The sequence below is a fragment of the Hylobates moloch genome, unplaced genomic scaffold (assembly GCF_009828535.3).
Source record: "Hylobates moloch isolate HMO894 unplaced genomic scaffold, HMol_V3 SCAFFOLD_20, whole genome shotgun sequence".
NCBI classification, from domain to species: Eukaryota; Metazoa; Chordata; class Mammalia; order Primates; family Hylobatidae; genus Hylobates; species Hylobates moloch.
The window spans coordinates 43,500,607-43,528,520 of record NW_026652295.1 but is presented as its reverse complement, the minus strand read 5'-3'; the positions used below and the strand labels follow the sequence as shown (position 1 = coordinate 43,528,520).

The following is a 27,914-nucleotide window of genomic DNA, read 5'->3' as shown; positions in this document are numbered from 1 at the left end:
ATCGCATTCCATTGGTGGTGTGACTTCCTGTATTTTACCAAATGTAAAACAGTATTCACTGAAAAAGAAATAAAAATTTTCTGAGTGAGCAATAAACCAAGCAATTAGAAATGAATTCTTGCATTTTAATTTGGCAAGTTGCAGTATGAGATTATTTGCATTTGCCAATTCATATGTTAAACTTCAGGATTACACTGAACTTTAAAAAATAAGACAGTTGAAAGGGTAACTTTTAGTTCATATTACAAATAAAATCAATGATTATGTTATCTGTATCATTCATTTAAACTTAAATATTAAAATTTTTGTTAATGAAATGCAAGTTAACATATATACTTAATTATTTTATTATGTAAGTTACTAATCAGAAAATACATTTATGCTTGATTTTAGTAAATTCGTTTATATTGAAATCTTCGTATTGTTTCCATAAGGAAGTAATACATAGGTGCTTATGTGTATATTTGTACACATGACTCTTTAATTCATATTGATAAGAAAGAAACTTTGATTTTGTTACTTTGAATGAAAATGATTACAAATAAGGTACATTTATTGCCAGTATGATAATTTATATAAAGTTTATGGTAGCATCCTCAAATAAGAATATTTGACATATTTGTTCTAGGCATTATGTCAGTGAATACCACCTTTTTCTTTCAAATTAAAAAAAATCTTATATTACAGTGATGCTTATCTGGGTAGGCCTAAAGAGAATGGACTTTGGAACCAAACTGTCACTTAATAACTGTGTGACTTCTGGTAAGCTGCTTAACCCCTATGAGCTTCATTTTTTATTGTCTCTAAAGTGAAAGGTGTTCTGAGCATTAAGAAGGTTCAAAAATGTAAAGTGCTTACAAACAGTACTTTGCACATCGTAAGTACTATTAGCATATGATATCTGGTAGTTTTTTTACCAGCTGCATCTAAAAAATAATGAGGTTTTAGGGTCTTGTTTGTTAATATTTTAAAAATGTGCATCAAAATGGGATATACTTTAGACATTTTGATCATGGGTTAATTTTTTATTAATGTAATAAGTCATACTTGCTTTCATTCAACATTGAATAATGTAACTTTCATTTAATGGTAACATTAGAAATAGACATAAAATATACATGGCAGTTATACAAACAATATTTTGTATGATAATACAATTAGAGAACATATAAATACAGCACTCATTATGTTTACATTTTAGGATTTTATTAAATATTTGTGGAATTGAATAAGAAATGTTAACATAAATATTTATACTGAGTATATATTGTTACTAATTAATTTTCAAAATTATAAATGTTTTATTTTCTTTCATCATTTTGCTTTTCATTTTTCTCTATCGCACAGATTTTTATCTGTCGCACAGAATAATGATTCTTATAGTCTCTGATTTGGTTGATGGGCTGTATAACATTTGACTGAATGAGTCTTTGCAGATGTTTATATGGACGGAAGCTAGATTATGGTATTTCAGATACAAACTGACTGACTTTCCCTGGAACAGAAAAATTCTTGTCAGTTAAGCCACAGACTCACATAAATGAGGCTCTAGACTTAAAGAAACATAATGTTTAACTAATCTTTGAAAAACCTGAGTTCAAAGTCATGTATTGCAAAAAAGGAAAACATTTCTGAATTATGAATGGTTTTTGTACTGCTGTCAGATAAAACATATTCCTTTTAGGGTTAAAGATAGAAAAAAATACCCACAGAGAAACAGAAAATGTGTTACAGGTTTAACAGTGGTTTCAAGTAATGTGAAAAATTATGCTACTGTGAAACTACTGAAGAATTATCATCTGACTATTGAATTACCTACAAATGTCAATCTTCTATATTTAATGGGGTTGGTTGCCTGACCGTAATGTAGGAAAAATAGTCTATTGGATGACAAAGTATTTTTGCTGTATTCTTTATTCTAAAACAAATGACTTTTTTTTTTTTCACTGTAAGAAGCCCAGGAAATGATCTTAATGGAGTTAAATAAATATGCAAAAAATACATTTTTTATAAAATTACTTAAGGTGCTGCAGAATTGTGGAGATTCATGCTCTAATTGTAATTCCTCAGATGACCAGAGTAGGTCTCAGGTTACATTATTTGTATATAATTTTAAGTTCTGCAGTGAGAACACATGGACACAGGAGGGGAACATCACACACCAAGGACTGTTGTGGGGTAGGGGCAGCGGGGAGGGATAGCATTAGGAGATATACCTAATGCTAAATGACGAGTTAATGGGTGCAGCACACCAACATGGCACATGTATACATATGTAACAAACCTGCACGTTGTGCACATGTACCCTAAAACTTAAAGTATAATAATATAAAATAAAAATAAAAACACAGAGAAAGCAATCACAGAGAGAATAAAAGCCTCAAAAAAAAAATTTAAGTTCTGAAGGGTATAATAAAATAGTTAAAAATTAAGCCGAGTTGTTTTTTTCTGGCAAGGAAAAATAGACTTAATTCTTTATATTGGAAGCATTCATTAATTCATCACATATATACATTTAATCCAATGCAACAACAGTATTTTAAAAATAGATCTTAAGAAATAGGTGTATTTTATTGTCTCTGAGTTAATAAATTTTGAAATATAAAATTGTATGCATTTCTAATTTTAAAGATGTTGTGTCTTTAAAGATGACAACAGCCCTTATAAGCACTAGTAAAGGATGTAATTATTTCTAGTCTTAAGATTTTAAAATGTTGTAAAATAGCACAGCTATTTGTAAAGTAACAGTATGGGAAGTAAAATGTTGTAATTGGTCTGTTATCTAGCTATTCTGTTGCATTTTTCCATATCGTTAATTACATGATTTAGTTTCATATTATTCAAAGCTTAAAATAACAGATATGATTAGAAGTTAGTATGTTTACTTAAAAATAATAGGTAGCTATTTCATGATAATAATTAAGATATTGGTGTTCCAAATGTTGTAACTTCAGGTAGTGTGACTTAACTCAGAGTAACTCAAGGACTGTGTATATAGAATTAAAAAGATAACAGTAGCTTAGTCAAAAACCACTCATGTTCCCTGTTATAAATAACCCTGGATCAAACTAATTTTCTTAAAAATTATTTCAAGAAATTATTTTAACTGTGCCACTGTTACAGATGAGACATTGATTCATTGTTATATGCTATTCCCAAGTTCTGAAACTTGATTTGTTTTCACAAGTGAAAATTTCAGCAAATTAATGTATTGGGACTGATTCTTTTCTTTTTCTTCGTTTTCTCATGGTTAATTAAGAAAACAAATATTTTAACCTGAATATATAACAAAGTATTAGTAGGAAAGTTTCTAGTTTTAAATTGCAAGGCTTGTGTGTTCCGTAAGCCACCAGTGTTTAATTCAGTATTTCCATCTAAGAACTTACATTATAGCAAATGAGGTAGACATTTATACCTTTTTTCTTTTTTTTCTGCTGCTGTTGAATACAGAATGACACTCAGTATTTGTAAAAGTGATCCTGTTTCAAATCAGAAAACTGCATCACTAGAATATGTATTCCTATTTTGAAAAGCTATTTTAAAAATTTTTTTTTGTTCCTGCCTGGCTTTCATATTGATTAGACCAGCTCTTAAGAAGATATGATTAAGTATCATTTTAAAGTAAAAATGGGTATTCAAAGCATATAACATTTCAGATAATATCTTGTTCAGCAGACCAAAAGATAAGTTGAGAACTTTGAGAGATTTTTTTATTTCTAGAAATGCAGTGATGGAACATTATCAAGTTTGGGTTATTAAACAGTATTCAGAGTAAGAAGAAATCTGAATGCTTTTGTAAGTTTACAGTCTGAATAGATGCTAATTGCAGATGAGAAATACAGCTTTATGTTTCTTAAGTTGTATGTAATTTGGGTTTTTTTGGTGATTAATTTGGCAGTTAGATTCACTTTACACTTTGTAAATTCAAAGAAAAGCAATTATCTAACAAAATCAAATTCTTATTAAATAAGACATGGGTAAAACCATTATGCATTGTATTTTTAGGTCCCAATACGAGTGGGCCCTAAAAATATAAGCATAATGGTTTTTCACTCTTTCTTATTTTACATAAACGAAAAAATAGTACTGTCAATTTTTTTCTGCAAATACCCCAAAACTTTTGCCTTTCTCATAGTTTACCTTAATTATGTTACATTGAATATTTCAATTTGAATTCTTATTTTTTAATTAGTTTTAAAAAGCATATATTATAAAGGAAATATGAAGTATTCATCCAACCAAATAAGCACATTTAACTGATCTTTGAAAAAATGTTTATTGGTTAAATGCATTTAGTAACAATGCATGTAAAGAAGAAACACCATGTAAAACAGGAGCCACTTAAAAATTCCTTGGTAGATTTATTTTTCTTTCAAATCATTTAAGTTATTAGATCATAGTATGAACTATTGTTCATCAGTTTTTGAGTCATTTATTTTAAAAATTTCATGAAAAAATCTGAAATGATCAAGTGCCATTTTTCTCTCCATTTACTTGATTATTTGTTCATTCAGTGTTAATTGAACACAGTTTTATTGGATGCATCAAAATATTAAAAAAATCTTTATTCCTATTACTGATACTTAAAACTAATTTAAATATGTAGTAGTAGCAATTTTAATATTAAAATGAGAAATGAGTATTGAAGAATTATGTCTTAAAACAAAACTTTTTCCTCCACTGTTGAATTTAGCATAAAAATATTTTTTATGTTAACTTTTTGTACCAGGGATTTTTTTTTTCTTCTCAGAAGCTGAGGATGTGTTATTTTAGATGTATCTTTACCAAGGAAGAGATGGTAAATCCATGTTGTGGCGTTTTACGTATTTTATAAAGACAGGGTTTTAAAAAAATAATATAGCAACACTGTAAGTCAATCTTCTCCATGTTTTCTTGAACCATTTTTGTATTCTCATCTTTTATCAGTAGTTGTCACACTTTTTATGGAACCAAATGCCTAATAATTGAAACACATACACATGGTCTTTGAGAAATCATGAAAATACAATTCTTGTGCTTAATGATATCCAGAAAGCGTAATATTCTGAAAAAAGTTATTCCCTTCAGTCAACTTAAAATTAAACACTCTAATGCAAAAGGATATCTAAGGTGAAAGATGTTTGTGTAATGCTAAACATAACCAAAGAAACTGTGGTTTTAGCAAAGGTACTATTGCTCTATTTTATCAAGTGCCAGAAGTTGCATAATGAAAGTCTTTCAGTTAGTGAAAATATAAGTATAAAAACACAAAAATACCACCCAGCTGGTAGAGATCTTCCTAATTTTTACCTGATTGTATTTCTGAAGAAATATGGCAGGGCTGTCGTAAATTTTCAACATGAACTGCATTTTTGTTGCCAATTTCCATATCCTTTAAAAAGTGCTGAAGCGTGCATTTGCTATTTATGTTTGCAGTAGACTGAGTACACTTTTACTATTTGTGGTTTTAGAAATTGGAAACAACCAAACAGTGGTGCTATGGTCTAAAAAAATAAATTTTAAACAGCTGTGGGACGGTATTTTTAGAATGGCAGGAGCACTTCTAAAGCAATATAACTACCCCTACCCCCTTTTAAAATGATCGAATATTGTCACAGATATAAAGTCAGATTTCTATTGTGTGTTATCTATGGTAGATTGGATAAATTAAACTAAAAGTATATTTTGATAGATGTGAAATATATTTTTAGCATGCTAGTGTCAGCTCACTTTTCTAACCTGTAAATATTTGTTACTATATGCCAGCTACTGGCATATACACTTTATAAGCGTTGAATCTTCCCCTTCCTTGGATAAGAACTATCATTATTCCCATCTTACAAATAAGAAAACTGATGTAAGTAACTTGCCTGGGATCACAAAGTTTGTAACTACAGACCTCAGTGAGATTCAAACTAGTTTTCTCTAAGACTCATGAATCCAATTGTTTTTCACCTTATATTTGGGGCAGATACTATTAAAAGAGGAAAAGAAATAATATGTACCCTAGTTTTAACTTCAAGCATTTTTCTGCTGATGTTACTGAAATATGAACAAACATAAAAATCCAGATAGCAATTCCTCCTTGCATTTAAATCTATTGAAACTACTAAGTCAAAAAAATCAGAAATGAAAAACAAATCGATCATATCACAGTCAAAATAATAACCTTAATTTGATGTGACAGACTTTTAACTCCTGCAAATAAATTCCCTTTCTTAATATAACTACTGTGTTCTAAGAGTTTGTTACATCTTCCCAGTGCTTTGCAATTCTTTTGACATTATGGCACAAGTGAAAAATGATAATATTCATAGGGCCACTGGATATGGAAGCACATGGTTGCTCCCGACAGCAGACAATTCAGGGGTTCCTAAATGCCTCTGGCCCCACCAGCCAGACATTCCATAGGCTGAGAGCATTAAAACCTACACACCTGTACCTAGTTGGTGGCTTTTGTTCCTAAGGGCATGGGTTGGAAAGCTCTGATCATTGCTCTTTTTCTGTAAGATAACGCAATTTCCTGTGATTTTTCTCTGTTCCAGTTATTATGAAGCCATTGTATAACATAGCATCACTTGGCCATTATTTTATATTAAGCTAGCCTCATTTCACATCCCTTCTCTCTTTTCCATTATCCTGCCACAAAAAGCCAATTTTTTGTGCCAATTCATTGTTTTTTATTGACATAAAAATTTAATTATACAAGAAATATTACAGAAAATTTGCAAACTCTCAAGAATTAGATTCACAGATTTCAACTGAAAAACATTACACTGCAATTCCTAGGTCTTTTCACAGTAGTTAAAGCATTTTAGTTTTGCCTTTTAGGATTTGGTATCCTAGAAACAGATAAATTTGTCTAAAGTATAGTAGTCAACTTCTTCTGGAATAAAATTGCTAAACATTCTGAGATTAGATGAATACTACTTAGGATGAGATTGAGTTTAAATTGTATTGATTTAAATGACTGTAATAAAAATATCACAGCAGGTTCAGTTTAATTTTCTTTCTATTGCAATGACATTCTTTTTGTTGCATATAACCGTAGTGTATTTTTTATTAGAATTAATGTATTTTTATTAACCTTGATGCCACTTTAGAGAACTTCTTTTGATTGTATACATATGTGTGTGTATTTCGCTAAAATGTTTTGCAGCATGTGCTTATGAAGGCATTAGAAAATAAATCATTTGTACTTCAACCAATTTAGTCATAGAAGGTTGAATGATAATTTTACTCTGCTCTTTTTTGGTAGAAAACAGTTATCACCAATACAACAAGCACTTGAATAGTATTCTTTAAACTTATGATTTCTGTATTTTGTTGTAAACAATAGGTTTAGTAAAACAAAATTTGTATTTGTAGATATATAATAGAGGTGGTTTTTCTTCCTGCACACCACAAACAACACTTTAAAGTACCATTCTGAGTTGATTTTTTTTTCTTCTCAACCAGATTCTATATAGCATGATTCTCGTGAAAGCAGGGATACATGTGTTTGAAATATAGTTAATAAAGATAAGATGATTTTCTTATTTGGATGATGGAAAAAATGTAAATTTTATTTTTTAAATGCATACCATAAAATGTAAAGTTTGACAGAATCCTTTTGGTTGTAAAAGTATGTCAGTTGTGAAATAACCACATAGACTGTGTAAAGGCCTGCTAATAATGATCAACAAAAAGTTGTCTTTAATTTCTAATGAATGAACCCACTGGAAAAGGAAGCTGAAGACCCAGGTGTATAACCGGACAGTTTAAATTTCTAATGTGGAACAGATATATACTCTGTTCAATGTGTGTTTAAACTAAGACACATTTTAAACAGATAAAATAGTTAAAATTTCAAAAGCTGTATGTTAGTTTACAGAACTAATGTTAATTATCTGTATGAGGGCTCAGTCTAAGAATTCTGTATTGTAATCTTTGGGATTTAATCCCTAATATAAGTTACAACCTGGTGTGACTCTACTGATTGAACTTTTCTAATAAAGCTAACAAGAACACATTATTTTTATTTTTATTATTTGAGATGGAGTTTTGCTCTTGTTGCCCAGGCTGGAGTGCAATGACACGATCTCAGCTCACTGCAGCCCCTGCCTCCCGGGTTCAAGCGATTCTCCTGCCTCGGCCTCCCAAGTAGCTGGGATTACAGGCACCCATCATCACACCCAGCTAATTTTTTGAGGAATACATTATTTTACTCAACTTTGTTCAATGAAGGAGTATTTATTGAACACTGACTCTGCTTGGCCCTGGAGATTTAAAAGTGAATTTGATACAGCATCTTAATATTTAATTTGACATTATAGAAGCTTTTTCTTGACATAATCTTGAAATATTAAAATATCTTTGATTTTAAAAAGTCAAAGATTCTTAATGAAAAACAATCCCTTTTAAAATTTGGAACTAAATTTTAAAGCTTATTTAGGACATTAAGCTTTTCTGATCATGGCCTATTTATAAATAGTAGATTTTACATTAGGAACCAGTGTACACAAACTTATATATGAATGGATATAAGTGGGGTTTTTTTGGCGTATATGTGTTATTCTGAATCGAGAGTTTCAAAGAACATTTATTCCTATTTTACATACATACAGTCTAATATTTTATTTCTTAAAGTGTGGTGGTCATGGTCCCTTAACGTATCTTACTTAGTTTGAAAAACATTGTCAAAGAGAATTCTTTGGAACTCTGTGGGTGCTGTTTCTGTTTTTGTCCTGGTTTCTACAGTAAGTACCTTCATCAAATGTAGAAAATTTGGGCGGGCTGGTCGTAACAAAACCTTTTTATAAAATGGTTCAAAGAGCAAAAGAGTTGGATACATTTTCTTAAAATTTTGCATTTCTCACATCTATAATACTGGAAGTCAGAGTTATTTTTGTGTCTTAAATCTTATAGAATTTTATATTTCTGATTTTCTTTATATGTTGTAGCTAAATTCTCTGTGGTAGGGATCTGCTTTAGTGTGGTGTGATGAGTCATAATCAATGAGTTATTAAGTTCTCTGTGCCTTTTATTCTCAGAGTTAACCACTTTGCTTTGATTCGAAATATTAAGGAATCTGTGCTTTATTATATGATAAAGGCTTACAAAGTGTGCAAAGTTGTTCTTTCGTTAGATCTAAGATTAAGAACACTATTTAAATAGCTTATTAATACAATTTAAAGAGAAACACCAAAAATTACCTAATTATTCATCCTTGTTAGGCTGACTTATTTGGGTTATAAACATACTCTTTAAAAACATGAAATTAAAGCTGAAATAAATTAAAATGTATTTTTTGAAGTAATCGGTTTCATTTTCATCTGATCCCAAGTTAACCATTCTCATTTCAAAGAATATAATTCTTGTGCTTAATCAGATTTTTGCTTCTTCAAACAGTTTTGTTTTAATAAATCAAAATGTTATATAAACAGAAGGCATTGTATTTCCCTATAAACTGATTTTTCCCCTTGCAAAATCTATATTACAGCCAGTTCCATAATGCCAGCATGGGAACCTTGACTTCTTCTTTCATCAGATGACTAAGAGAATTCAGTTAACTGCCTGCAAAAGATATTAGAAGTATACTGGGAATACCAACTCCTAGAAATCTAAATTGAAGGGATTTAGAGAATGGGAGTACTGGACTAACAGATACGAAAACTTATTTCTGTGGCAGAGCTTTCAGTGAACTAATGTTGCCCTTTTCGACATAGCAGTTTCTCTGACATCAGTTTACTCAGTAAAGTAAGTGAGTATGAGGAGACTGAAATAAAATGCTAAAGACTTGTATTGGGTATAAAATTTGATTATATAAATTTAAGAAATGAAGTATATTAATATTTTTTAGTCTCATGACCTGAATTATTTAAGCCACAGACACTGGAAGTGCTGGGATAGTAAATAATACCTTCTCTGCTTTTGCTAGGGAGATGACATAAATATGTTGTTGTTGGTCTTAATGTGGAATTGGTGATTTGATAAACATTTTTGTAAAATTTGAATGTAACTTTTTCTCTTTTAAAGTGCCCACATTTATCTTATTTTTATAGACTGTATTTTTTTAGAGCAGTTAATGTTTACAGAAGAATTGAGCTGAAAGTACGGAGTTCCTACCTGCCACCCTCCCTACAGTTTCAATTATATTTGTTGAGCCAATATTGATACGTTATTATTAACTAAAGTTCATAGTTTAGGATTCACTCTTGGTGTTTCACATTCTGTGGGTTTGGACAGATGTATAATGACATTTATCCACCATTATATTACTACACAGAATAGTTCCATTGCCTTAAAAATCCCCTGTGCTCCACCTATTCCTCCCTCCTTCCCTCTGAATTTCTGGCAAACACTGATCTTTTTATTGTCTACATAGTTCTGCCTTTTTCAGAATTTCATATAGTCGGAATCATATATGATGTAGCCTTTTCAGATTGACTTCTATTATTTGGCAGTGCACATCTAAGGTTCTTCCATGTCTTTTTATGGCTTGGTAGCTCGTATCTTTTTATTGTTGCATAATTTTTCATTATACGGATATACCACAGTTTATCCATTTGCCTATTGAAGGACATCTTGGTTGCTTACTAGTTTTGGCGATTATAAATAAAGCCGCTATAAACATTTGTGTGTAGGTTTATATGTGGACATAAGTTTTTTACTCAAACCTTTGAGTAAATACCAAGGTATTTGATTGCTGGATCATGTAGTAAGAATATGTTTAGTTTTTTTTTTCTTTATTTTATTATTATACTTTAGGTTTTAGGGTACATGTGCACAATGTGCAGGTTTGTTACATATGTATCCATGTGCCGTGTTGGTTTGCTGCACCCATTAACTCGTCATTTAGCATTAGGTATATCTCCTAATGCTGTCCCTCCCCCCTCCCCCCAAACCACAACAGTCCCTGGAGTGTGATGTTCCCCTTCCTGTGTCCATGAGTTCTCATTGTTCAGTTCCCACCTATGAGTGAGAACATGTGGTGTTCGAGTTTTTGTCCTTGCGATAGTTTACTGAGAATGATGTTTTCCAGTTTCATCCATGTCCCTACAAAGGACATGAACTCATCATTTTTTTGTGGCTGCATAGTATTCCATGGTGTATATGTGCCACATTTTCTTAATCCAGTCTATTGTTGTTGGACATTTGGGTTGGTTCCAAGTCTTTGCTATTGTGAATAGTGCCGCAATAAACATACGTGTGCATGTGTCTTTATAGCAGCATGATTTATAGTCCTTTGGGTATATACCCAGTAATGGGATGGCTGGGTCAAATGGTATTTCTAGTTCTAGATCCCTGAGGAATCGCCACACTGACTTCCACAATGGTTGAACTAGTTTACAGTCCCACCAACAGTGTAAAAGTGTTCCTATTTCTCCACATCCTCTCCAGCACCTGTTGTTTCCTGACTTTTTAATGATGGCCATTCTAACTGGTGTGAGATGGTATCTCATTGTGGTTTTGATTTGCATTTCTCTGATGGCCAGTGATGATGAGCATTTTTTCATGTGTTTTTTTGGCTGCATAAATGTCTTCTTTTGAGAAGTGTCTGTTCATGTCCTTCGCCCACTTTTTGATGGGGTTGTTTGTTTTTTTCTTGTAAATTGACAAAGGGCTAATATCCAGAATCTACAATGAACTCAAACAGAATATGTTTAGTTTTATAAGGACTGTCAAATTATCTTCCAAAGTGGCAAATCATTTTACATTCCCACCAGCAGTGAATGAGAGTTCCTGTTGCTGCACACCTTTGTCAGCATATGGTATTGTTAGTGTTTTGGGTTTTAGCCATTCTAAAAGTTACATAGTTGTAACTCATTGGTGTCTTATTTGCAACATAATGACATATGTTGAGCATCTTTTCCTGTGCTTATTTGCCGTGTGTGTATGTTCTTGGGTGAGGTGTCTGTTCAGATCTTCAGGCCCATGTTTGAGATTCTTATTTTCTTACTTTTAGATTTTAAGAGTTCTTTGTATATTTTGGATACCAGTCCTTGATCAAATAAGTGTTTTACAAAGACAGTCTATGGCTTGTCCTTTTATTCGTTTGAAACATTTATTTTTAAAATCTTCCCTTATAAGCTATCTACGTTTTCAAAATCTATTTTCATTCTACCTGAAGGGTCTCCTCACAACTCAATTTAATGGTTTAAATGAGAATAACCCAACAAAGTCTTCTATCATTTATTTTCACATAAGTTTCAGCACAAAGAATTGGCCCGTATACACAGTTTACATATGGAAAAACATTTGTAAAAATTAAATATTAGGTTTTTGGTTTATCTTATTCTTGGTGTGTGTTGCTTTGGGAAGCTTTGCATTGAAACCACTGATTTCTTTGGGCCAATGAGAATTCCTCATCCATTTTAGTTTGCAGTTAAAATACTGTTTCTCAAACTGTATTTCATGGAATTTGAATCTTCTTCAAGATATGTATAGATTTCTTTTTTAACCATAACATTTTTACTTCTTAGTCACATTTTTTGGGAAATATTTCATGCTATATATTATCACTTGGAGAGTTGCAATGCATATTAAAGCTTTAACAAGTTTTATAGTAAAGAAACCTAATTCATTAGTTTAACGCAACAGTTGAAGTCTTTGACAATGGAATCTGTTCCTTTGGAACATATATTAAAGCTTCCAGAATATTGTTGTGCAGAACATTCATGAAATAAATGATGCCCTAGATCTGCATGCAGCAGGACATTCCCTTGGCCTAGTTCCAAAGGGAAGATACATTAAAAAGTTTAAATTTTGCTGTGCTTTTAAAGGGATTTTTCTGTGGTAACTTTTCAGAAACTATTTTCAATCCTATGCTTATTAAAAGTGGCCAATTGTGTTACATATAACTTGGGACATCAAGGAACGTGGGGTTATTAATGGCTTTCCAATAAAAATAAAATCAATTGTGCTATTCCTCTGTAAAAAAGGGTTCTCAAAGGTAAGGCTCTTGGTTTGTTTCACAAATAAATTTTACTGGAAAGAGTGTTGTTTTCTTTGGTGGTGAGGACTTCCTCTTTGATTTTTCTAAGTTTTGACCAGTGAAAATGTCTTTGGGTGGTCTTTTGGCCTTGGGGATTGATACAGAAATCCTACTTTACCTTTTCAAATAAATAACGATTACAGTTCTCCTTATTCAGACCCCATCTTATGGTTTCCTCTATAGATTTGGTCAAATGAATAGGACTGGCTCATGAACTTCCTTGAGGGTTGGTTTTTTAATAAGGGAACCATGTTTCTCTGAAATTTTGGATTGATGAGAACATTAACATTTTTTATTAGTTGAACTGAAATGAATCTGAAATATATTCACATTAAAAATTAAATTTTTCATTTTAGAGACTATCTTAAAGGTTTTGTTTTATATTTAAAACTTTGAACCTTGTGATTTATAAACATAGTAAGGAGAAAAATAACACTAAGTGATACACTATCTGGAACATTTTATTTTACTTACTAGGGTTTCTCACTCTTAAAAGTTGCTTTTGCCCAATATAATTTTATTTGTTTGGCAAATAGGACAAATGATCTCTCACATTTAATTTTTTTTTTTTAAGTTCTTTCTAAGAAAGGGCCAATGGGTCGGATCTGGTGGCTCATGCCTGTAATCCCAGCACTTTGGGAGGCCAGTGCAGGAGGTTCACTTGAGCCCGTGAGTTCAAGACCACCCTGGGCACCATAGACCTCATCTCTAGCAAAAAACAAAAACAAAAACAACAAAAAACCAGAAAGAAAAGTGCCAATGATATTGCCACCTTAAAGGTTTATTATACAATGAATACTTTTTCTACCTATTTTAAAGAACAAAAAGTCTGCAATTATGTGAACTCAAATTACCTATAAAAATGAGTACCATCATTTAAAGGTGGTAAGTGCCGAGGTACACAATGAGTACAGTAGAGGTGAGAACCAGCATTTGCTGAGAGTTTTTTTTTTTTAAATCATGAAATGATGTCGAATTATGTTTTATGATTTTTCAGCATCAATTTATATGATCATATAAATATCTTTAGTTTGTAGACATGGTGGATTACATTGATTGATTTACAAATGTTGTAACAGGCTTGCATGCCTGGAATAAATTCCACTGATTATTGTAGACACAGTAGTCTCTCCTTATCTGTGCAGGATACATTCCAAGACCCCCAATGGATGCATTAAACCACAAATAGTACCAAACCTGATTGCTATAAATTAGAACACATTTCTGTTCATGTCTTCCACAAATTTAATGCCTTTTCCACCTTCACTAAGCACTTATCATGCATTGTGGCCATAACTTTTGCAGTTTGAGGTGGGACAGCAAAACTAGCAAGAAAATCTTTTTCCTTTTTCCCAATTTCATGAATAGAAGATTCGTTCTTACCATACATCTTAGGAATCTCAGGATAAGATTTCTTTCCTTTCCTTGTTAAATCAAGAAGTCTTACCTTTCCAATTTAAGAAACCACTTTATGGCATCTCTTTGGCAAATTGGAATTGCCAGCATCACTGCTGTTGCCCTTTGGGGTCATTATTAAATAACATAAGGATGACTTGAACACAACCGCTGTGATGCTGTGACAGTTGATCTGATAGAACTTAGAAGGCAGCAAAGTGACTGATGGGCAGGTAGCCTATAGAAGTGTGTACATGCTTAACAAAGGGGTGATTCATGTCCTGGGTGGGCCAGAGTGAGATTTCATCATGCTACCCAGAATGGTATGCAATTTAAAACTTATGAATTGTTTATTTCTTGAATTTTCCATGTAATATTTTCTGACCACAGTTAACAGTAGATAACTGAAACCTCAGAAAGTAAAACTATGATGAAGGGGAACGGCTGTAATTATTTTTCTATATTGCCGGACTTGATTTGCTAATGTTTTGTTGATGATTTTGCATCTAAGTTCATGAGAAATATTGGTCTGTTATTTTCTGTTTTGTACTTCCCTTTGGTTTTGTTGTGCCTTGGTCTTTTTGTACTGTATTGTTTTGGTGTAACAGTAATAATAATAGTTATAAAATCAGGTGTTTCCCCTCATCCTTTATTTTCTGGTACAAATTATATAAAATTGATGTGTTTGGGAGGAAAAGTCTCTTTTCCTCACTCTTAGGTCCTCACATCTTAGGTTCATGGCTGAGGCCGGTATGACAAAAGACAGATTAACAAGAGAAAAGATACATTTATATAATAGAAGTTTTACATGGCACACAGCCCTCATAAGGGAAAGGAACCTGAAGAAAGAGGTAAATCTGTGTGTGGGTTGTCTTTTTTTTTTTTTTTTTTGAGACGGAGTTTTGCCCTTGTTGCCCAGGCTGGAGTGCAATGGCACAATCTTGGCTCATTGCAACTTCCACCTCCTGGGTTCAAGCGATTCTCCTTCCTTAGCCTCCTGAGTAGCTGAGTTTACAAGCACCCGCCACCTGGCCCAGCTAATTTTTGTATTTTTAGTAGAGATGGCGTTTTGCCATGCTGGCCAGGCTGGTCCCGAGCTCCTGACCTCTGGTGATCCACCTGCCTCCGCCTCCCAAAGTGTTGGGATTACAGGCATGAGCCACTGCATCTGGCCATCTTTTTTTCTTTTTTTAAAGGAGGAAAAGTATCACCATGTTGCTCAGGCTGGACTCCTGGGCTCTCAAGGTATCTACTGGCCGCAGCCTCCCAAGTAGTTGGAGCTACAGGGGTGCACACTCTGCGCCTGGCCTAAACCTGTGTACTTTTAGTGCTAGGTTTGATGAAGAAGTGGATAGTGTGTGTGTGACTGGATTAAAAAGTATGACCTAATGGTAATAAACCGGAGGGAACATAGCAAGGTGTTATTCAGATTCTTCTCTGTGACCTGAAATCATCAGAAATCAGGATGTTCCTTTCCTCTGAGTATAGGAAGGACACCTCTCAAACGAGGATCTTATGACTTGCTTCATGGGAATGTCAGAAAATCCTTTCTAGATTTTATACCTGGGTCAGGGGAGAAGAGCTGGAGGAAGGTAAGAGTGATCTACCTGCTTCTGAGATTTTCTCAAATTTTTCCAGCTTAAAATATTTTGGAGGAGTATGTACTGAACCTTATTAGATGTTAATTCTACTTTAAATCTGGTAGAAGTGTGGTAGAATTTTCCTGTGAAACTATCTGAGCCTGGAGATTTTGTCTGTCATCTCCACTCTAACATTGAGTACATCCAGTGAGTTCATTTGGGCTGTTATATTTTCAGTTCTATAATTTCTATTTGGTTATTTTTAAAATTATGTTTCTTTGCTGAGATTTTCCATTTTTTGAGAGAGATTTTTGAAGGTTTTTTGAAATACGTCTTTGATGGTTACTTTAAAATCCTGTCAGATAATTTAAACATTTGATTCATCTTAGTTTTGACATCTGTTGGTTGTTTTTTTCATTCATATTATGATTTCCTGGTTCTTAGGATGACAGTGATTTTTGGATATTATGAGGCTTTGAATTTTTTTTTGTTGTTAAAGTGTAACATGAGGGCTGGGTGAGTATATTCTCACCTTCCCACTGCCTGCCCTTTCCCCCAGTACCACTGCAGCAAAGTGGGACACTGACTTACATTGCCTTTGCAGATAGGATGTGGATGTTCACCTCCTCAGCCCACTGATGCCTTCTTGCAAAAGTGGTCTACCTCCCTTCCTGTTTGCCTCTGGTTTGAGTTTAACATTGGTCCCCCGCTGAGCCCACTGCTACAGGAGTACGAGGGGAAAGTGGAGTGCCCACCAGCTCTGCATTCCTTCACCACCTTTGGCTTCATTGGTACAAAGTGGGTTGGGACTCTGCTTCCCTCTGGGCTTTGCTGATCCTGATGGGTGGGGTGGAGAATAGGAGTGCTGAGTAGTCCTGCTTGACACTGCCTCTTCAGTCTGTCAGCATGAAATAAATATATAGAGACAAGTCTCTAAGCAAAGGTTTTATTTGGAAATAATATACAGGAATTGCAGTTCAGAACACACAAACTGGGGTAGCCCCTAGGTGTGTCTGGAGAACAAAGGAAAAGTCTGGGGCTTTGTTGGGGGAACAGAGGAAGCTTATGTAATTTGTTTTGCAAGTTCATTGGTGTTGGCAATGTCTTGTAGGGGCTGGTGAATTCTGATTGGTGAGTGGCAGTTTCTAGGTAAAACTTGTAAGCTTAAAGTCATGGCAGGCTGTTGCTGTTTTGGACTGGGCTTGTGAGATAGTTCCTAGAATGTTTTTCCCTAAGACTCCTCCCACTTTATTTTTGTCAAGTATGACAAAAAAATCTCCTTTGCATAATCAGTTTTCACAAGTCTCTGCTTCTGGGTAGGTATGGAGACCGAGCTTCCATTGGGCATCAGTGACACCAGGGGTAGGAGAAAAGTAGAATACTAATTAGCCCCCACTTTTACAGTCTTTTTGTTACTGTCTGGTAGTTCAGGTTCAACTCTTTCCTGCATCCCACTAACAACAGACATAGTGACGATTAGCTGTGCTTTGGATTTCCTTCTTAATAAAGTCTCCTTGCTGCTGGGTCAGGATGGAGGCTTAGCTTGCTGCTGCACCCTGTAGACACTAATCAGTTGGAGGAATGCGATCCACAGAGGGGAATGTAAAATCAGTTCCTCCTGCTTCTGCCCCAGTGAAGGGACCCTCAGCCTATCTGGTAGATGATGGAAAATTAGCCTGCCAAACTCCCTGATTGACTACTGTTGGGTAAGTTAGGCTACCTGCAAGGATGGAATAGGTTAGAGATTTTTGGAGTGGAAATTTAACATACCATTTGGCTTGCTGAAAGTGGGTGGTAAAGCTGTTTTCCCGTTGATGATTGGCTGAAGTCAGGCAGATACTGCCAAAAATGCTTTTTGTTGTTTGCCCACCCTTTTTCTGCTCATTGCTTTGCTAGTTAGGAACAGGTTTTCCTTGGAGCTTTTTTTTTTTTTTTTCCTCTGCCTGTTGGTGGTTCTACATCGGAGTCTTCTGTATCACCCTGTTTGGGATATATGAGAGGCAATAAGGAGACGCAGGGGACTCATTGCCATGTTATTTATCAAATAGTGACGTCCCTAGGCAGCCAGCTGCCTTTTTTTCTACCTTTCAGCAATGTCCTGTGCTTTTCTTGTTGTGTTGTGTTTTGGGTTTTTTAGTTATAAGAGGAACAACCTGGGAGCTCTGGGGCTTTCCACGTTGATGCAACCAGAGAGCCTTCAAAATATTGTTTTTTTTCACATAGAAGCACTCAAAAATAAAATTAAATCTCATTATTATAGTGGAGTAATATTTGGTGAGAATTTTTTCCATGAAGATTTTCATCAATTTGTACATTGGGCTGTGATTCACTGTTACCATTTCCCCTGTTAGAATAACAAGATTATTTTCCTTTAAAAAAAGAAGTGCTTTGTCTTTTAATGTGGTAAAATATATATAACATAAAATTTATAATTTAGCCATTTTTAAGCATACAATTCGGAGGCATTAATTACATTCACGATGTTGTGCAATCGTCACACTGTTTCTAAAACTTAAAAAGATTTATGGACTTTTTTTTAAGAAATTTTAAGTTTACAGAAAAATGTAAAGGAAGTATAGAGTGTTTCCATGTACTCTCTCCTTCCCCCACTTATTAACGTCTTGCATTAGTGTGATGTGTTTGTTAAAACTGATGAGCCAAATACATCCTGTATGTTCTGACAAATGTATGACATGTATCCACCATTACAGTATCATACAAAATAGTTTCACTGTGTTAAAAATTATTCGTGTCTACCTGTTCATCCCTTCATCTTTCGCTTCCTCATCCCCCACCAACCCCGAACAACCAATGATCTCTTTGCCATCTCTATCGTTTTGCTTTTTTCAGAATGTTGTATCAGAATCATACAGTAAGTATCCTTTTCAGATTGGCTTCTTTGACTTACCAAAGTACGTTTAAGGTTCTTCTGTGTCTTTGCGGCTTAATAGTTCATTGCTTTTTGTTACTGAATATTTTCCAAAGCACTCTCATTATACTTGATACGATTTGGATGTGTGTCCCCTCCAAATGTTGTTGAAATGTGATCCCCAGTGTTGGAGGCGGGGCCTAGTGGGAGTTGTTGATCATGGGATGGGATCCCTCATGGATGGCTTGGTACCATCCACTTGGTGATGAGTGAGTTCTTACTCTGAGTTCACGCAAGATCTGATTGTTTAAAAGCTTATGGGATCTTTTTCTTCTCTCTTTTGCTCCCTCTCTTGCTTTGTAATGCACCTGCTCCCACTTCATCTTCTGCTATGAGTAAATTTGTTTATATTTTCATTATAAATTATTTAGTCTCAGTTACTTATGTACGTTGCTTATGCAAGGTGAAGATGGACTAACACAATAGCTAACAGAAACTCTGTGTACATTCCACAGTTACTTTCCATTCCTCTCTCCCCCCAGCTTTTGGTAACCACTAACTTACTTTGTCTCTATCAATTTGCCTATTCTAGATACTTTATATAAGTGGAGTCATACAATATTTGTCCTTTTGTGTCTGGCTTATTTTACTTAGTACAGTGCCCTTAAGTTTCATTTATGTTGTAGCATTATCACTACTTCATTCTTTTTTGTGGCTGAATAATATTGTGTGCATATACCACATTTCGTTTACCCATTCACCTTTTCACACTTAGGTTGTTGCCACCTTTTGGCTATTTATTGTGAATAATGCTGCAGTGAACACTGATATACAAATACCCATGTATGTCTGCAGTTCTTTGCATATATAACTAGGAGTGGAATTGATGGATCTTATGGTAATTACATGTTTAACCTTTTGAGGAACCATCCAGCTGTTTTGTCAGTGACTGGACCATTTTGTATTTCCACCAGCAATGTAAGAGGATTCAAGTTCCTCCACAACAGGCCAACACTTGTTATTTTCCTTTTTGTTTAAATAGACATCCTGGTAGGTATGTAGTTGTATCTCATTGTGTTTCTGTGTGTATGGCTTTTTATGTTCAAAGTAACTATAAGTCATCCAAAAAAGAAATAGAGCCTTCCATCCCTGTCCTGTGTAGATAAGAGACTTCATATTAAGCTTTCATAGGTCAAATACCATATAGGAATTACCACTTAAAAATTGAAACCTTTTGCAGTGAACCTAAAACTGCTCTAAAAAAGTGTATTTAGAAAAGAAAGGCAGGCCAGGTGCAGTGGCTCACGCCTGTAATCCCAGCCCTTTGGGAGGCTGAGGTAGGCAGATCACCTGAGGTCAGAAGTTTGTGATCAGCCTGGCCAGTGTGGCGAAACCCCATATCTACTAAAAATACAAAAATTAGCCAGGTGTGGCGGCGGGTGCCTGTAATCCCAGCTACCCAGAGGGCTTGAGGCGTGAGAATCACTTGAACCTGGGAGGCGGAGGTTGCAATGAGTCGAGATTGCGCCACTGCACTCCATCCTGGGGGTTAGAGTGAGACTCTGTCTCTCAAAATAAATAAAAAATAAAAATAAAAAAGGCAAACAAATGAGCTGTTTCTCTATAAGCTCTATGGGACAGTAACAGCAGTTGTGGCTCCTTCAGAATACTCAACACTGAACGTTGGAATTTTGTTACAGGCATCAGCTCCTTCTAGTATGAATACCTTTTGAAGACATCAGTTCCAGCACCTTTGGTGCATAAAAATTTAAGGTAAAGTACAATAAAAAAGGAAACGTATTATGATTATGTTCAGAGAAAAAGGATGGACTTACTCTCAACCACTGTGCCTTTGAGAATACAACTAGTATTTATTTTCAAAGCATAAATTTACTTAGCACTTTCAAAAGCAGTTTTATTAGACAAGATAGTTTTAAATACCAATCTTGGACCAAGGTGAACAATCAGATTGAGTCATTGCTTGGGAGATACAAAATAAATTCAGTTATATTGGAGATATCTGCTAGGAAGAAATTCCCTTCACCTTCTTCCCAAAGATTATAAAGTAATTCAAAGGAAATCAGCCAGTCTAGCAATAAGCTTGATGTCTCATGAAAATAACTGATATCTATAAAGAGAAGCTTTGAATCATGGGGTTATCTGTTTCTCAGTATAAGCTTATTTTTAGTATAGTTTATCCAAATTCTAAATATGAGTTCATAAAACTTTGGGTTCCATAATACGTAGCCTAAAAATTACCATTTTTTTTTTTATATCACTTGAGTCTGCCTCAGGGCCTAGCACCATGGTATGGTATTCATGTAGGATGCCTTCAAAATCTGTTAGTTTATTTAATAAACTCATGAGTACTGCTGTTAGAGATAAGAAGGTTAGTCAAAAACCCAAACCTCTGCCATTTAGGAGCTGATATGGCTAGGCTTTGTGTCCACACCCATATCTCATTGTGAATTGTAATCCCCGTAATCCTCATAATCCCCACGTGTGAAGGGAGAGACCAGGTGGAGGTAATTGAATCATGGGGGCAGTTTCCCCCATGCTGTTCTCGTGATCTCCCTTTGCTCAGCACTTCTTCCTGCTGTCTTGTGAAGAAAGTGCCTTGCTTCCCCGTTGCCTTCCACCGTGACTGTAAGTTTCCTGAGGCCTCCCCAGCCATGCTGAACTGTGAATCAGTTAAACCTTTTTCCTTTATAAATTACCCAGTCTCAGGCAGTTTTTTATAGCAGTGTGAGAACGGACTAATACAGCAGTTCAATCTAGTAATAAAAGATTATATGTGCACACACATCTACAAACATATACGGTATATATATACAAATAATTTTTATTAGATGTTAACTGATATAGTAGGAAGTTCTATGTAAATAAATAACAATCTAGTATTCAGCAAAAATGTGGACAAGGAAGTGACATTTAATTTTTTTAATTTTTTTTTTTTTTTTTTTTTTTTTAGTGACGAGGGCTCACTATGTTGCGCAGGCTGGATTTGAACTCCTGGGCTCAAGTGATCCTCTCACCTTGACCTCTCGAGTAGCTGGGACTCCAGGTGAGTTACCATGCCTGGTTTGGAAGTGACATTTTAGATGAATCATGTGTAAAGAGAAATTAATGAAGATACTTCAGATAGGTATTTCAAAGAATGGCTATTTTTATTTTTATTCTATACCTAATTCAGTCTAACAGAATTTCTGTATATGTATGTGCAGAACTTTTGGAGAATATAATTTAGTTTCAGAACGTCAGGAAGATGAGATACAATATAAAAACTTTTTTATAAATGTTGCTCTAAAATAGAGCATGTTACTACAGACTATGTTCTTTAGAGTATTTGTAAAGGTGCTGTTTTATAGCTCATAAAAGTGAAAGCTGTTTTAAGCAGTTAGCATTGTGCACCATTATGGCTGTTGGTGTTCCTGTTGCCCAATTTTTCTCTTATTCACCTCACTTTATGCTCAATGATTCTTAACCTGCCTCATGGTCTGTATCTTAGATTTGGAGCATAGATTATAGATTTGAAAGAAAGAGGTCAGAATCTTTTATAATAATATACTTAAATACCCTTGTGTCATAAGAGAGGAACCAAACTCCAGAGATGTAAAAGATTAATTTCTTATTTATTTAGAGAAAGGCAATACACTCCTGCTTTATAACTAGAATGTGTCTTTATGCCTGTTGACAAACCTGAGGATCACATCAATGGGTAATCTTGCCTGTGGTCACGTAGAACGTTAATGGGACAACCCAGATTAAAACTGTTGACTCTTAACCACTGTAACCACTGTTCAGTACTTAGCCAAGAAAAGCTGCACATTGAAAAGTCTTTTTCAGGTTTCTTCACTTTTTGATGTTGAAGCCTAGTTGCTGAAGTGAGCTAGAGTGAAAGGTTAGAGTCAGGTGGATTCTATTTATCCCTGAATGAAAGAATTACTGGGTCAGATCCCCAAGCAAACCATTGTGGCCACAAACAGATGCACTATTTTCCAGTAACTCTTTGGGCAGCAGGGGCACAAAGGTAAAAAGGCAGACAGCAGTGGCGTGAGTAGAACAATAAAGTAGGTATTGATAGTGCAAGGTGAGCAGTACTGTACAATTTTTTTGCTTATACATGGTCGGGGCATCAGTGATGTCTTCCCCCAGAAGAGGACAGTTAAATTCAATTTTGCTATTGGCATGACTTAAAGAAGTGTTAATGCCTCTGCAGCATCTATCTCTTAGGCTTTTGAAGTATGTATGTGGCCTTTTCTGGCTCTATGCTGATAAGTTCTCCCCAACACCAAGATTCCAAGTCTCAGTTGACAGAGTATGGTTTACAGTTATTGGTTTAGAACCATTAGAAATAATCAAACTTCTGCATCTACTACAGGTGTCAGATGTCAGTGATAAAATCATTTAATGAAAAGTGGTTGGCTTTCTTAGGAAAAAGAGATCAGCTCTGGAATTTGGTAAACCTGATTTGATTTAAATCCTGCTCCTATAGTGTGTGACCATGGATAAAGCAGATAATCTCTGTGAAACACTAGTTTTGTAGATTAAATGAGATTATGTTTATAAAGCTCTTAGCACAGTGCCTGATATATACTCAGTACCGTGTTAACTGCTTTTATTAATAAAATGAGCTTGTATTTGTAATTGCAAAAATGTAATGGTACCACATGTTACCTTTGATACTAAGTTTGTGCCTCAAATAGTGGGGAAAATGTTCTGTTTAAGTTTATATAAGATTTATAATATTTCAAGTAGTAACCATAAATTTAAACCTGTGTGAAGAAACAAGAATTAACATTCTTATTTTGGTGATAGATATTAAAACAGTGTTTTTTGAAGAAATCCACAAAGAATTTACCAGTTGTGTGTATCAGGATGTTTAGTGTTTGATTATTTGTATGTGCCTTCTCCAGGACTTGGAACTCTATATGCTTTGTTTACATCTTTATTTCATCACATATGGGAGCTGAGAAGTTTTTGATAAAGGAATTTTTGTCTCATTGATATTTTTCAGATTTTTATCTGTTGAAGGATAGCCAATATAATTCCTCAACTACTAATTTTAAAAAATATCTGGGCCGGGTGTGGTGGCTCACACCTGTAATCCCAGCACTTTGGGAGGCCAAGATGGGCGGATCACGAGGTCAGGAGTTCGAGACCAGCCTGGCCAACGTGGTGAAAACCCATCTGTAATAAAAATACAAAAATTAGCTGGGCATGGTGGTGTGCACCTGTAGTCCCAGCTACTTGGGAGGCTGAGACAGGAGAATCGCTTGAACCTGGGAGGCAGAGGTTGTAGCGAGCCGAGATCACGCCACTGCACTCCAGCCTGGGCGACAGAGCAGACTCCATTAAAAAAAAAAAAATCTATCTATCTTTAAGGATTTACCTTCAGACTTTTTTTTTTCCTTTTTTTCAGGCATATTGAGTTTCTATTTAATCATAAATCATCAATTGTGTTCCTATTTAATCATAAATCAAGCTGCATTCCCTGGATTCAAAGAGTTTATGCTCTGAGATGGTCAGGATTGTTACAGATAAATAGAGGATAATGTAAGGATAATATTTTATAGACTATGAAGATAAAATAGGGCTGGGCACGGTGGCTCATGCCTGTAATCCCAGTACTTTGGGAGGCCGAGGGGGGCAGATTGTGAGGTCCAGAGATCGAGACCATTCTGGCTAACATGGAGAATGGTGAAACCCCATCTCTACTAAAAGTACAAAAATTAGCTGGCCGTGGTGGCGTGCGCCTATAGTCCCAGCTACCCTGGAGGCTGAAGGGCAGGAGAATCGCTTGAACCTGGGCGGCAGAGGTTGCAGTGAGCCGAGATCGCTCCACTGCACTCCAGCCTGGCGACAGAGTGAGACTCTGTCTCAAAAAGAAAAAAAAAAGATAAATAAGTGACCATATTCCATTGGAATCCCATCACTTTTTAAAAAGTGAGTGGAGGCCAGGTGTGGTGGCTCACGCCTGTAATCCCAGCACTTTGGGAGGCCAAGGTGGCCTGATCACAAGGTCAGGAGTTCAAGACCAGCCTGGCCACCATGGTGAAACTCCATCTCTACTTAAGATACAAAAATTAGCCAGGTGTGGTGGTGCATGCCTTTAGTCCCAGCTACTCAGGAGGCTGAGGCAGGAGAATCGCTTGAACCTGGGTGGCAGAGGTTGCAGTGAGCCGAGATCACACCACTACACTCCAGCCTGGGTGACAGAGCAAGAGTCTGTCAAAAAAAAAAAAAAAAAGCAAGTGGAATTTTTATTAATGCCTTACCAGAAGGGAATGATTTCAAATAGTCGTCTGCATTTTATGACAACTAGGTGTTGGTATTACATAAGATCATAATCTTACTTTTATCAGTCTTGAAGTGACTCACTGTTCAATTTGGGGACACTGGTTTGAAAGGTCCTCTTCAGTTATAAGGCATGAAAATACCATGGTGGTTTTGGGTTTTGATTAAAAATAGCATGTACTGATTTCTGTGTAGGTGTACTTACCATATTTGTTTATATTTATTCAGTGCTGGTATTGCCTTTATTTCTAGCAAATATTTCTTAAGAGTATTTTTGCCTTGTTTGTGTTGTGAAACACAGAAACAACAAAACTGAATGTATAAATTTATACACAATTTATAATGTTAAATAAGGTATTCATTTTAGAAAATAATATGACAGGTTGCTTTTTTTCTTTGATTTTATGTATCTTCTGATAAATTAGTGCCCTGAGATTAAATAAAATTTGTTTTCATCATCTTAATGCTCATGCTTAAAACTAATATAGATACAAAAATGAATACGTTTCAGAAATTTGGACAGTTAGTAGAAATTAAAATACACCAGTAGCTAACATGCATGTAACATTTTGCTATTTATAGAACCAGTATGTCCTTTTGATTCCACCGCCAATATGATAAGGGAATGTTACTGTCTCAGAGCGCTTACTTGTCTGTATCATAGCACTTTGATACCACCAAGACATTTGGCTCTAGATTCCATGTTCTTTCTATATTCCTCAAGGAAGTGTCTTGATTTTAAAATTATTGTCATGAATATTGGACTTATGACATCATAGAATTAAGTTATATGACATTCCATTGCATTTTGGAAAAGAAAACAGAGGAAATTATGCTAGCATTCTTACGTTAATAGTTAGAAATGACAGCTGTGGAGAAACGTTAGGACCTATGGAAGTAAAAGTAATTGTAGGATCCAAGTTAAGTAAAAGCCAATTGCCATATTCACATTCTGAACACAAATTCAAGGGACTATACCAGATTCAGAATTTTTAATAAAAAGAAAAAGAAAAAAAGAAAACGAACCTAAACACCCTTAGTAGTCATTTTTATTTCAGTAATGATAAACTAACACACCTTTTAAAGATTATGATAAACTACACAGATGGGCTTTAATTCCCTTAAACAGAATTTCGCTGAACTGATTTCAGCTACAGGGGATTTGTGGATGTAGTCAACAGTCAATGAACATAAACATTTTATTTGGCTGGAGAGGGCAGAGAGGTTTTTCTGTAGAAAGGAGTATGGGATATGCTTTTTATTTGTAGATTGAGGAAAATTTCATGTTACTGTTTTGTTTTAATCCAAAATAAATTGAGGAAACACAAAGTACTGCTCAAAGTTTTTAATTGTCTTTAATTCAGCAAGACTCGTAATTGCAGCCAGTGTAGAACAATGCCTATAGAATTATTCAGAAATGATTTTTTCTTGTTCTGTCGGCCCTAGGAACGATAATAACATCTCTGTAGCTATTACAAATATTGATAGTATGCCCTTCTAAGAGGTAAATTTTCTTACCTAGAAGTCTATGAAGAGTTGTTTTTTAAATCGTAGCCTGTCCTAAATCAAAGTGAGGCAACTATTAACTTTCTGTGCTGAAAGGGAGAAGTGGGAAGTATGAAGGCAAGCTCCAGGAGTCTGACTTAATGTGTGACCATTCCCACCCCCTGGGGCTGTGCCCGGTGGATCTATTTTGAGCTGCCAGACTCAAAAGTAAATAATTTTATTTAGCATCTTCTTTATATACTGATTTGAACCTTAACTTTGTAAGTTAAAAAAATAACATTGCAAGCAGTATATCCTCTTAACTGATTTTATATTCATATACTTTGACTACCGTCCTTGAACTCATAGGATGAATCTTAGAGATTTTAAATGTATTACTGTTCTGGCTAGAAAATAATAAAACTACATTTTACAGAAAGAAGCTCTTAGATTTATTAACATTGCTCATCAAGGAGCTATCACAGAATAATCTGAAGAGCTTTTCCATAAATTTCTCCAGATAATTTGATTGGATATTTTTATACAAAATGCTTTTAAAAGACTCTAAACTCTGATATTAAATTGGAAGCAAGTTTACGATAGGACCTGAACATATAAAAAATTTTTTTTCACGTTCAAGCAATATTTTGGATAGTTCTTACAATAAACACAATAAATGCTTTTTTAATGAATAATTCTGATTTGGAATAATGTAGCATCTAGTGCTGCATACAGTTGGATCATAGTGAATGTTTATTTTGTCTGGGAGCCTTTTTAAAATAATTTTAATTATAAATTTAATATTCCTCATAATTTAGAATAATTTTAATAATTTAGAATGATTTTTATTTCCCCAGAATAATTGGTTTGCATTATGTGTAACAGCAGCAGAGTTGTTGAATCTGAAAATAAGAATGCATTTGAGTAGTAAAAAAATCAGCCATGGAGTTTATGTGAGACCAAATTATACCACTAATTTTGGCTTAATTTTTTCCCTCATCTGTAAATGAATGAGTTGGGCTAGATTTCAGCTCTAAAATTTTATGAATGTTTTTGTAGTTACAAAGAAAAATATGTGGACTCTAATTGTATGCTCCTTTATCACCCTTTTTAAAATGCTCTGATCCATTACAATCAGACTTCATACTCATCACTACATTAAAATCAATCATTCATTCAAAGTTCAACAGTGCCACTGGAATTAACGAGCCCAGTTGTGTTTCTTCAGCACCAAATCAGCAGAATCTGATCAGTTTTTGACAACTTCTTGGCTGATTTTTTGAAAAAATTTAAGTCTCTTTATGACATTGAATGGCATCGAAGGCCCTTTACA

General features: G+C 34.6%; 1 protein-coding gene across 8 annotated transcripts in view; it reads left to right on the top strand.

Moving 5' to 3' along the window:
- The window catches only part of SUPT3H (SPT3 homolog, SAGA and STAGA complex component), a 555,592-nt gene that overhangs the window by 173,413 nt on the left and 354,265 nt on the right, over positions 1–27,914 (top strand). The window contains exon 1 of one of the 8 annotated variants that reach the window (XM_058432553.1): positions 14,640–14,673. The exons of 6 other annotated variants lie outside the window; for them this stretch is intronic. The gene's annotated coding sequence lies outside the window, so the exon portion shown is untranslated. Of the gene's footprint in view, positions 1–14,639; positions 14,674–20,536; positions 20,573–27,914 lie in introns of those variants that run through there. One more of the 8 variants, XM_058432552.1, reaches the window with a different exon arrangement.